A 13,452-nucleotide genomic window follows, 5' to 3' on the forward strand; every position below is an offset into this window, starting at 1 on the left:
TCATAATTTAACAAAAAACATGAGAATACCTTAAAAAGATATTAATAAACAATACACATGTTATAATCGTAAGGAAAAATTAAACTATATCTATTATATAGTAATTAAAATATATCTCAATATAGCATACCCAATATGAGACACACATATCACGTGATAACAGACACTCAAAGTCATTTGGAGAAGTTTATTTGTGATTATGGCACTGGCATCTGCAAACCCAAATAGGGAATGATCTGTAAAAACTGCTTTCAGTCCCATTGTCTTAGCGTGAAGCATTGCTTCGTGTGCTAACGCAGAAAATGCCTGGAAAAAATTAGTATACATTTTAAATTTTTTTAAATATTTCATATTTTTAAACATCAAAACTGTAAAAGAAAATTTTCTTATTTAATATGAAAGATAGAAAACTTGAAAGAAAAACAAAAATATAAATTAGAGAAATTATTCTGTCTAAATTTTTCTACTTATAGGTAAATAACAAAATTTGTTTTTCTTTTGCATTGTCATAATAATTAAAAGTGTTCCAATAAAAAATTTTTAATAACACATATTTTAATTGAATTCCAAGGTAAGCTGATGACTTACCCTAATTGTAATTATGGCACCTATGTTTTTTATAACTATTATTATTTTTAAAAAAAGGTAGTTCTATCATGTTGGCTTGGTTGCATTTGGTTATGCCACATTGAAATAGTAGATCCGCTCTTGCTGTTATTATAGCATTGTAGTTTAATTCATTTACTATTATCTATTTTTCTTCGTATACCTTAATTGATTATTAGATATCTTTAAATAAATAAATTGCAATACTATTGCATAATAATTTTCATTCCTTAGAATGTATTACTTTAGTATAATACATATTGAAACATAAACATTAGTTAAAAATATTAAGGTAATAGTTTACAATGGGGGGTACCTCTCATTTTTGGCAATTTTTTTTATGCCAAGGTCGGTGTCAAAAATTAATAGATATAATCAGAAACAGGGTTTCATCAAAATTGTACAATTGACATTTTTCGGCTCTAACAAGCGAGTAACTAATGATAAAAGAAAAAGGAATTTTAAAATTTAAATTAATATGTATGAAAATAAACCAAGAGCCAATCTGGTAATATAAAAAAAATTGTGGCAACTTGAAAGAGATGTCAATGAAAGCAAAGAATATCATGATAATCAAAAACGGAGTTTCAGCAAAAACTGTACAATTCAAATTTTTTGCCAACCCTAGGTCTTCCAGACTCTACACTAGAGCCAAGGTAAATTAATATATGATAAGCATTAGTACCCCCAGTGATTGTTAACTTATTAATTTTTTGGAATTTTTTACACAATTTTTTGAGGATCCTTTACAGCAAAAGCAAGGAGATAAAAGTATCTTACTGAATGTCCATGCACAATAGAAATTTTTTCTCTAACAAGGATAAAACGGATGACAGGGAAGGTGGTAAATAATGTTGGTAGTGTGCACTGATTGTACACCACCTATACTGGCATATAATAAACCTAAAAAAAAAAGTAAATGTAAAACAAGTATGCAATTAATAATTGAATTAATTATAAGTACATAATTACTTTTAAAACAAATAAAACCCCATTATATTTAATATAAAAGTTACAGTAATTTATTTCTTAAGTTTTAAGAAAATTATAAATAAAAAATAACATAAATTAATATATGGATTGATAATTTAATATTTAAATTAAAAATTTGAAAGTTTATAGTAAATTTTTTCTTATTTTGTATTCTACTAATTGTTTTTTTTAATAAAAAAATTCACTGTAAACTTTAAAATAAGGAAAACTCTCCTAAGATTTATTTAAACTTTTAAAACAATATAATAACAATGATGAATTTTTAAAATAATATTAGAACTTTATATTTTTGGTGTGAAATGTGCGGTGATTATTAACCCTCCTGGCGTCAAGCCCGTAATATCACGGGCATGATTTCTATACTAAAAGTGGCTTGCCCGTGCATGTACGGGCTCATGTTCTACCCCTTGAGTGGCGAACCCGTATTTTTTTCAAGTAGAATATTTCCTTCCCCCTCAACCTCCTACCGCTCACAAATTGAGAGGCGTATAAGCTGTCATCATAACTCACTCACTGTGCTAGAGTATTTCTGTTTGAATAGATATGAATAGTTTGCGTTCTTTTTGATGTTTGAACCCCCCCCCCCACTCAAATCAAAAGTTTACCTTTAATAAACAGATTATTTTTATTACTCCATTTTCGATATATTGATTTTTTTTTTAATATTTACTGCTTAATTTATTACATTAAATCTTTAAATATTTTAAATCATATCATACTTTTAAATTTCAAATTATTTTTGAAAAAGCAATTTCATTTTAATGTAAATTGCTGCAAATTATTTATTGTCTAATAATGTAATATTTATTGAACAAATTTATGAATTTTTAATAATACTTATTTTCAGTTATATTTAACTAATGTAATTCAATTAGTTAATGTTTTTTTTTAAAAAAAAAGATTATTTTGTTTTCAAAAAATTTTAATTTTTTTTTATCTGGTAATTGAAGTTAACTCTAAAAACACTCTCTCCTCTTCCTGTAATATTTTGGACTTTCTCGGCGCTTGTCTAAAATCCCATCTCTTAAAACACTAGTTTTATTTGTACTTTAGTTTAATGATATTAAAACATTTTTATGGATAGAGAGGAAATCGAAATTCTTTTCATTAGTAAATAAATTTCTCATACATGTGAATATATAAATGCAGCTTGTTTTAGTAATGACAAATAAGTTTAATAATAAATTCAAATTTTCTTAATAAATTATATAAAAAAAATTACAAGCTGTTAAAACACCAAATAACTAATTGAGTTTTAATATACCAAACATTTTTTTCCAACCAAGCAAAATATCAAATGAATTGTAAATTTTTTATGTTACTCACATTACTATATACATTTTAAAGAAAACGATTTTTTTAAAGTATGATTGTATTTAAAATATATATTCGTTATAAAATTCCAGTTCTAACTCCAATAAAATATTAGAATGATTTCACATTTTATATATTTTTTTCTTAGATTAACAGCTAATTTCTTCGATATTTTTTTCTTTTAACAAGATTTTCTATCTACGAAAAAGTTTTGTTTTTAATTAAATTCAACATTAATTTGTCTGTAAAGTTTTCACTGCTATCATATCATTCAGAGCCCTGATAGAGAACTATGTAAACTCAAGGGTGTAAACTCGAGTTGTGTTCTAATTATAATGTCAGTAAATATTTAGTGAAACTGGAAAGTTCCGACGTTTCGCCGCTTTCAATACTCATTAGCCTTAAACACCAATTAATTTTTTTTCAATCCTGAATTGGAAGGTTGCTGATAACGAGGGTGAATACATTTTTGATTAAAAATAAAATCTTGGTAACAAATATCAAGTGCACCGAAATGACCTTACCCCCCCCCCCAATATTCGATGACGTTCTACATGAGTGAATAGTTTGAGGACGCTCGACTTAAAAACGTGAATTTGCAATCCCATAGATCATTTCCCAATATACGTCAGTCATTTTCTATCTCTTGACTTTGACGAGGGACGAAAGAATGAAATTCCGAAGAAAGCAACATTTATATTTTAATAAATTTTTATACTTACACACATAAGTTCTTTTTTTTTTTTTTTTTGCAGCTAAGTTAGGCTTGATAAAGAAAAAAAAAATCCTACTTATAAAAATTAAATATAAACCAATGAATATAAGAATATAAACTAATGAACATATGAACTACTGAATAGAAATATAATTCTATATCTATTCTCTTTGCAATTTTGAAAATATCTTTTTTTGCGTAATTCTTTTCCATGTCATTTAATTGCCATACAAAAGGTGTGCACCTTAAATAAAGCATAATTGTAGTACTTTTTTACGACAAAGTATTTTTATGTCATGTTTATAGGTTGTAATTAATGTCAGTTTGATTAACAGAAAAAGAAAAGCAGAGCAACGATTTTTTTTTCTTCCAATTTTGCATGCAATATATTCTATAGGCTGAAAAAATTTATGTTGCCAGCTAGAAGTGTTGTTATTTACCTTTGGGTTTCTGAGACACCATTCAGAAATGGTGTCCCAGAAACATATTTGGAATAACTGATTCTATAGGTCAACATGGTGAAAAGAGATAAATTCTTAATAAAAAAATTTGTGAAAATATGTTTATTTTTGTATAATTAAATTCTGTTACTTTGACGTACTTTTTTTAAAAATATAAAATTTTCCTATTTATATTGTAAAAATCATTCACACAAAATTAGAAGCAATTGACAAAATAGCAAAGAATCAATGTATTGATTCTTGAAAGGATATTCTTGCAATGATTCTTGTACTAATATTTATTCCTTTTATACAAAATTGAATAAGATTTCGAATTATTTTCATTTTTAATATTATATTCCAAGCAAAAATATAATAATGAAAAATGCAGTTTTGCTTAATAACTACTAGTGTAAATAGAAATTCAAATTTTTAGAAGTTTTTATAAATCATTATTAGAACAGATAACGATTTTTACTCAAACGCTTAAACGACGAATTAAAAATTAATTTTCCAATCAACTTGATATTCAATAAGAGCACTACTAAAGAGAGTCTAATGATTTTTTAGTATATTTTAAAAGATATTTCATTTTTGAAACAGTAGCGCTTAACAAAAGCTTTTTTTCTCTCACTTTCAAGGAAAAAGAAAAATTATACATGAATATATCCATTGAACTGCAGTTATTTTTCCTGTCTAACATTATTGAAAGTACTATTAATTATTTTTTAAAATAATGGTTAGAAAGATAAATATGATTTGCTACTAACACGATTTGTTACTAACTATGATTTGTTACGTTTTTTTCTGACCCTGGACATTTTAGGTAGCATCTTTCCAAATGTGCCCTGCCGCTTGAGGTAAGCCAGGAGGGTTATTATATAAAACTAAGCAAATTTAAATTCAATATAAAACACTTAAAAATGGAAATTATTTTTTTTTCCTGACATTAAACTAACTCTAAACTATTAAAGATTTTTTTAGTTAGATATTATTCAAATTAATTTTAAAAAATTTCAAGTTGTTGAAGGTAAAACAGAAAATTTTGAGTTGGGAGCAACCAATAACTTGCAAGAGAATCAAAATTATTTTGCAAGTGAATTTGTTAACTAAAAAAGAATTATAAATAATATACTACAAGCAAAAATTTATAGCATATAGTGCTGAATATGAATTCAAGCTGAAAAACAAAGTTTGAAATCCAAAAATTATTAAGGAACCAAGATTGAAACTGACATCAATTTAAAAAAAAAAAAAAAAAAAAAGATTGAAAGAATAAAAATTTAATTTTTAAGCTACACAAACATATAAAATGCTAAAACTATTATAATAAATTCAGATGCACAATAAATTATTCACAATCTATTTAATTTAAAAAAAGAAAACCTCCTCTGATGAATAATTAAAATTAGACAATATACAACATTTCTTAGGAATTTGCAATAAAAAAAAAAGTTGGATATTGCTGTGCCTGAGGGAAAAAATTACAAAAGTTGTTATGCATTTTAATAATATTATTAAGAATATTAAAATATTATTATTAAAATATTAATAATATTACTTTAATAATATAATTTTAATAATATTATTTTAATAATATGTATTATTTAAAAATTACTTATAAACATACTTTTCATCCATTGGTTAAATATCTTATTCCTTTACGATTTCCATAGGCATGAATAACAATGACTTTGTGACCTTTTTTAATAAGACACTGAGCAAGTTGTTAAATATGACTCTCTACTCCACCAGTATTGGGATAGAAGAAATCAGACACCATACTAGAAGTAAAAAATATTCTGTGTTAGAATTTAATGTATATGAACACTGTGTCAATTCATATATAACTTCTGGCAGTTCATCAGATTTGAAAAGAACTTTTTAAACTACATAAACAAAGCATATTTTATTTTTGTTAAATAATAGGTAATAAAAATTTTTAAAATAATAAATTCTAAAAAGTTTTTTAATAAATAAATGTTTTATGTAAGCTATTATTTCAGTTGTAAAGTTAACATTTTGAGTTAGATGTGTTTTTATTATTTTTATGTTGAAACAAAAATTGCTTTTGACCAATAAAATAAAAATATATCAAGATGGAAAATGAGTGTCTTTTCTCATTTTTCAAATATAAATTCTTTTACTAATTTAGCTCATAAAAAGTTAGGATTTGTAATTAAATCTAGTCACAGTAGTGTTATTCCTATCCAAAAAAAATGAGAAATAAAGGGGCTTTATGTAAATCACATTTCAGAATAAAAAATAACTAATTTAATTTTGTGTTTTGCTACTTTAATTTTGAATGTTCTGCACTCATTTCAATTAATAATAAAATATGTTTCATGATGCTGGTTTCATTCTGTAAAATCTGAATAGGTATAAAAAAGGGGGACATATTTCCGTAGTGATACCTGTTCACACCACCTAGAACTGCCAGCTCCCCAAAAGGAATTTAAACTCGTAAAATCATTCTTAAAAAATAAATAAAACATTTGGAAGCTTGCCTTAGAAGCCCTTCTATAGCTTTACTTTTTTTCATTTTTATTATCATTATTTCTTGCAGGATAATGCCCAGAAATCAACAAACATAGGTACAAGTACCTATACAGAAATCATCTGGAAAAGAAAAGAAAAAACAGAATTGTGCTTTTTTTTAGGATCAAAAGCATAGAGAAGACAATTTAGTCAAATTGTAAATACAATTAGCAATCAATATAAACTTCACTTTTCATTCATTTTAAGTTTGTAAGTGAACAAGGACATGAACGCCTGATTTAAATTAATAGATCAGATCAATTAAAAATAAATTCCAACTTTTTCTTTCAGAATCAAAATTACTAGTTGTTGATGGTTGACTTATCTAAATATTGAAGTTTAATTGTATCATCAATGATATTGATATTTTTACTTTAGATTGTCCTCAAAAAAGAAAATTCTCCCCTTTGCAATTCGTATTTAAAAAAAATTTCAATTAACAAATTTAATATCGTATGTCAATATTTCTGTATGCAAAATAATTCTAAACCAACAGTGTTATAATTGTGGGGACAATTTCAAAAAAAGATAAGTATGTTCTACACATAGGAAGAATTTGTACCATTCCTAATGTCAAAATTTTAAATCGAATACATTGTTATCAAAGTACTATGTATGCATATGGGAATAATTTATTATGAATTTTCATCAGCATAAGCATCATTAAAATTACCAAATGTTGAGCTTTTTCTGCATATTTTCTACTTTTCGATTAAACATAAGATGAATTTGTATCATTTCTAATGTGAAAATTTTAAATAGAATACATTGTTATCAAAGAACTATGTATGCATATGGGAATAATTTAACATGGATTTTCATCAGCATAAGCATCATTTAAATTACCAAATGTTGAGCTTTTTCTGCATATTTTCTACTTTTCGATTAAACATAAGATGAATTTGTATCATTCCTAATGTGAAAATTTTAAATAGAATACATTGTTATCAAAGAACTATGTATGCATATGGTAATAATTTAATATGGATTTTCATCAGCATAAGCATTATTTAAATTACCAAATGTTGAGCTTTTTCTGCATCTTTTCTACCTTTCGATTAAAATTTCAATAAAGAATTATACTTTGACTGTTTACGAAATAAAACTTCGCCTTTTTATTAAAAAAATTCAGCATCTGCCATAATTTATGAGTCATTTCTCAATTTAACAATACATTAACTACGGAAACAGGTACTACAAAGACTAATTAAACAATTCATTTTTGAAAGCAAAATATAAACAAACAATCTCAGTCAACGGAACAGTGAGCAGATGAAATGAGTCATTTTCACGTTTCCAATGAAGTGATTCAAAACTTATTATTTTTTTGCATCGACTAGTGTTTAATCACTCTAATAATAGAAAATTGATTTTTTACTTACTCCTTCAGAGCTTTAATTCAATAACTTTCTAAATTTATTCTGTGCTACTGTTATAAACAGAACTAATACAACTCTACTTTAGCCCCTATCACTTTTGTTGATAAATAAAAGAACAAAAAGTAAGTCGGTTTTGTGTTCTTTTCTATCAGCATATCTTAACTTAAAACTGTGTTTAAATTAACGAATGTAAGTTGATGAAAAAGATAGCTAAAATATTTACTATTTTAAAAATCTACATTAGCCGACAATTTGTACTTAATGCACCTTTTCATAATTTACGTATGTTTACAAAATTGATTATAATAGAGAAAGTGCATATAGTGTTATATATTTTGTAAAATTATAATTATAAATTTAACTCTCTATGATAAATAGTTCTCAAGTTTTAATTATTTAAAAATTATCGAAAAAATTTCTGAATTTCCAGAAATACTTAACTTGGAAACAAATGGTGTGAAAAGAGTGAATCTTGGTAATTTTCTTCTATTCCCCTCTACCTTTGAGCCAAAACTAAACAACACAAATACCATTTTATCCAATGGTTGATTTGACGTGATGTAGAGACTAGAAAAAATGAATGTACTAAATATCTTTATTAAATAATAAATTGTTATCAAATATTTAATTTTATTTTTCATTTTAGGTTGAAATCTTCATATGGATGAAAATACAAAAAATGATCAGAATACCTTCTATGAAGTTCATTTAAGAAAAACTGTTGAAGAAAGAACAATTACAGAATTTCCTAGGGTAAGCAAAATTGTGGGCATATTTTATAGAACTTAATACTGCATAAAACAATGATTAAAAAAATGTCAATATTCTTGAAGGGAGATGGTTGAAATTTTCGAATGAGTATGGATGAATAAATTGCCCAAAGAATTCTTGAATGAGGACTCATTCATGAGTCCTTCATTCCATAATTTAGGAGAACACCTATAATGGAGTATTACTTTTCGATATAGCTTACCATTGAAATCTATGGAGATAATTGTAACTGCTGTTATTTAAAAAATGGAGTCTCATATTAAGAGGCCATCACTAGAAATCTTTGGGGATAATTTATTTATATATCTTTAGAAGTGAGAACTTTTTAACTTTAATAAGCATATAAAAGTATTTTGATCTATCTTATTTTTGCAATTTTTATGAATATAGGGTAGAGACCACTGCTTTCAGCAGTTAGGCTTAGATTATTAGATCTATCCCTTTAATTGTAATAGAAAACAAATGTTTCAAATTTTCATTCGCAAAAATAAATTTAAAATCCAAATTTTATTATTATTAAGAAAAAATTATTTTTTAGAGATCACTAGCTGAGAACTGTGTAGAGTTTTCGAAAAGCAGAGCCTTGAAAAAAATGTCCTGTTTGCTTCCTCCCTTATAATGGCTCAAGAGACCATTGTATTATATGTAGTAAAAAATTAATAATAAAATAATTTTCAGCAACTTTTCATGTTAGTTGTCAATAGTGATTTGATTCACAAAAACATGTATAATTGTTATTTATTGATTAACGTTTTAAAATTTCACTTATTGCTTTTTAGCCATACAACTATGATTGTTCACCACATGGAGAAATGAACTTTTCCTACCGGATTCACAGTGCTTGCCATAAAATAAATAGTTTGAAATGTGAAATGTAAGATTATTTCTCTCTCTCGTTTCTATGGTATTTTTCTTATTAAAGTAATTTAAAATGAATAATTGTAAGAGAGTTGCTTATGGCTTTTCTATAAAGATTTAAATCATGTTTTGTTTTTTTTTAGTTCTACTCTCAAATACATGTTATCTTATACTGAATTAATCATTGTTAGCTTATTCTGAATTAATTCAAATAAAGTAAGACCTCTACTGTCTGAAGTAAGTTTGTTACATTAGACAGAGGGATGGCGTAGTGTGGGTATCTCAATGTTGATTGGTTGTTGATTCTTTCACCATATATTTACACAGAGACTTAACAGCAGGGACAGGTCGGAAGCCATGTGGAACATAAACTAATTATTGATTGCCAGAGTACACATAAACATTTTATAAATCTAAGTTAAGTAAAAGAATTATATTTCAACTGATTCGATACAGGCTCTGTATTTAATTAATTGACATTCTGACTTATGTGGAGAAACTTGGCTCAACTTTAATATGCCATTTTGCTGATAAAGATTAGTTGACATCGTAGGTCACATGTGTGGGTATGGGAGATCTTCTTGCAGTGCAAGTACCCAATTGAAATAATCATATTATCGAGGAATCATATTATCTGATTTAGCATTGTCTCAGGGTGCATTAGATTCTCAGAGCCCTATTTTTCACCAGAACTCAGTATTTCAGGTTTGGAATTTCCCCCAAAATTAAAGATCTTTTTTTTAAAATTACAATACCTTTTTCAAAATATTTTTAGAAAGTAAAGTTTGTATATTTATTGTAGCAGTTGTATTTGAATTCTTAGCTGATGTCATTGATTCAAAGTTCATTTCATTTATTTGTAATATTCATACAACTTCTTAATTATAATGGAATACAATTTAGTAAACATATCTTGTTTGAGTATTTAACAATTCTTATTTTTAATATCATCGAATAATAAAACATTTATTTTTGCTTACATAAAAGGGCATTGAAATTTAAATAAGAAAAAAATAAGTATGCATGAAGAGAAAAAAACACTTCAAAATCAATTTCAATTAACAGAAGTATTCAAATCAAAAACTTTTCCAAGATAATTAAGGCTCTACTGTAATTGAAATAATTATAGTCAGGGAAAATGTGACTTTTCCCCAGTTTGCATATCAAATGTAACTTGAATTATCGATATGTGTGTCTTCAAAAAACATTTACTATCTTTACATTTTTATAGGCTCAGACTGACAAAAGTCATTGTTGTTGGGGATGTTGCTGTTGGGAAAACTTGTCTTGTCCGGCGGTAATTAAAGTAGTGCTTTTTTTATATATGTTTTTCTTTTTTTTATGTTGCTGTTAAAAATGTAGAGTATCAAAAAATTATCTTATTAATGATCCTTTTTAGAGTATTGCATCGAAAGCATAAAAAAAAATTCTTTTTAATGTACCTATTGCTCATTAGTTTTAATGTATCCCTGTTTTTTTTTCTTTCTTTCCTTTCTTTTTTTATCAAAAGTTTTGCTTTTATATATCTGTTTTTATTTTTTTATGTTTCTCTTAAAAATGTGAAGTATCAGAAGTTTTTAACCAATCGATGTTCCTTTTTAGAAATAATTCTAAAAATGCTTCTATAGCACAAAATAATATTTTTTTTTTTTTGATTGTTCAATTGCTTATTAGCGTGTTCACTATTGCTCATTATTTATTCATATTTTTTTTATTCATTTTAAGGTTTTGTCTACAAGCGTTTGATACAAACTACAAGGCAACTATTGGGGTAGATATTGAAACAAAAAAATGTTATATATTAGGAGTTCCTTACATATTGCAACTGTAAGTTTATTATCTTAAATAATTTTTAATCTTTTCATTGTTCAACCTTTAATTATTCAGCATTTTATCTTTTAGATAATAATTATTAGTAGTAAGTGTTTTTATTAAGCTCACAATATTGTATAATCAGGAGTGATTAATTTTGTTGAATTCATGTCTAAATTTAAAATAAACATAAAACTAATGCTCAGAAATAATGGCGATAATTGAGTGATTTTAATGAAACAACTTAACCCATTTGGTCTTTCTTCCTCAGTTTGAAATCCAGCTGAAAGTGTCATCGTCAAAGATGATACTTTTTTTAGCAGCTGTGTTTTCCCTTTCAAAACTATAAAGGAGCAGTTCCTCTAGTTATTTTCGGTTTCAGAATGCAAATCACTAATGATAGTGGTTTAAAATAGGCGATGGGACCTTGTTCATAACAGCTGTCCACATTTGTTTATTTCAGTTTTTAGTTTATGAGTTAGAAGGTTTACCATTGTTGACTTTTTTTTCTCTTTTGTATTCAATTTTTTAGGATTTTAAGAAAAATTAAATTAATTTAAAAATCTTATACTTCTTAGTAAAATTTTGCAAAAAACAATCTAATATATATATATGTTGTTTTCTGTCTATTGATCTATTTTTATTGTTATGAATTGTTACTAATGCTAGAGGTTTAAAATAGGCAATGGGACCACATTTTTTCATTACACTTTCAGTTACTACTTTATGAGTTAGAACAGTGTTTCCCGACCTTTTTTGTACCATGCCCCACCTAAGCCTTTTTAAAACTCTTATGCCCCCCTATGTAACATATACATAATTTTTAATATTAAAAAAATCGAATTGTTCACTTAAGAAACTTAGGAAATTGTTAGCGAAACAAAGTAAGTAAATTTTCAGAACATATAATGAACTAAAATTAAAATTCGAAATAATTTTAATAAATATTTTTCTATAATAATTTAATATTTTAATTAAGTGAGATTCTTGCCCTTGATGCTTGCTGCACGTAGATTTTATCTTAGGTTCCAATTTGGTTAGCCTCAGTCTCAAGTCTCCCCGTTGTGTTATATCTAGACGATTTTTTTTTACCAATGAAATCATTTACAGAACTAAATCCACATTCAGCTAAATATGAAGGTGGAATCGGTAACAATAGTTTTCTTGCACATTTGATTGAATTTGTGTATTTGTTTTCTGTTTTCTCACGAAGCCATGCCATCACTCCTTTCATATTAAATAAGGTTTTAACTGGTTCATCATTTTGCATTTCTGCAAGTTCTTCTTGATATATTTGATATATCAGACAAATCCACTAACATGGACTGCAACATCCATGTTGGGAAATAAATTTGTTTTCAATCAGAATATCTTCCGTTTAAATCAGCCGATAGAATTTTCAGATGATAGACAATAACAAGTAAAGGGGTATCATTTACTTCACATTTTTGGAGCCTATGAAACTGTTCAAAGTTTTTGTTGTTAATATATTTCTGACATAACTCAATAAGGGTAATGAAGCCATACATCTTCGCTTTTGCATCAACCAGGTTTTATTTGTTCCTTGAAGTTTCTTATTTAATATATTCAGTTTTTCAAAGATGTTGACTAAATAACTCACAAATGCTTTACCATCGACTGTAAACAGATACTTCATTTCAGGTTTGTCACTTAAAAAATCCCTGTCATATAATATTTATTGACCGCAATTATTTAAGAATTTGCTTTTTTCTTTCGATTTTGTCACCGAAATCAAGCAAAAGGTTTAAACTCATGTCGAGTCCATTTTTGAATTGCCCCCCTTTGCAATTAAATTGCCCCCCGGTGGGGCGTGGGCCCCACGTTGGGGAACACTGAGTTAGAAGGTTTAGGTGCTTTTGTACTAGTTTAGATAACAGGACATAGATAGTAATGTTACATTGGTTTAGGATTAAACTAAAGATTTATCATTAAGTTGTTTTTTTTAAGTTACTTATTTTTATATACATAAATTTTAACTATTATTTCTTTATTTTATAATTTTAAG

General features: G+C 26.3%; 2 pseudogenes across 2 annotated transcripts in view; one reads left to right on the top strand and one right to left on the bottom strand.

Moving 5' to 3' along the window:
• The window catches only part of LOC147806770 (phosphatidylinositol N-acetylglucosaminyltransferase subunit A-like), a 41,814-nt pseudogene extending 33,956 nt beyond the window's left edge, over positions 1-7,858 (bottom strand). The window contains exons 1-5 of the transcript XR_015435144.1: positions 7,626-7,858; positions 6,576-6,687; positions 5,699-5,852; positions 1,387-1,509; positions 131-306 (exon numbers count right to left, since the gene is read on the bottom strand). The product of XR_015435144.1 is annotated as a phosphatidylinositol N-acetylglucosaminyltransferase subunit A-like (transcript). The remainder of the gene's footprint in view (positions 1-130; positions 307-1,386; positions 1,510-5,698; positions 5,853-6,575; positions 6,688-7,625) is intronic.
• A 2-nt stretch (positions 7,859-7,860) lies between these two features.
• The window catches only part of LOC147806771 (ras-related protein Rab-34-like), a 39,519-nt pseudogene continuing 33,927 nt past the window's right edge, over positions 7,861-13,452 (top strand). The window contains exons 1-5 of the transcript XR_015435145.1: positions 7,861-8,107; positions 8,632-8,738; positions 9,536-9,630; positions 10,846-10,911; positions 11,340-11,441. The product of XR_015435145.1 is annotated as a ras-related protein Rab-34-like (transcript). The remainder of the gene's footprint in view (positions 8,108-8,631; positions 8,739-9,535; positions 9,631-10,845; positions 10,912-11,339; positions 11,442-13,452) is intronic.

Source organism: Parasteatoda tepidariorum, chromosome 7, assembly GCF_982258835.1.
Source record: "Parasteatoda tepidariorum strain Cologne lab strain chromosome 7, Ptep-v5.0, whole genome shotgun sequence".
Taxonomy (NCBI): Eukaryota; Metazoa; Arthropoda; class Arachnida; order Araneae; family Theridiidae; genus Parasteatoda; species Parasteatoda tepidariorum.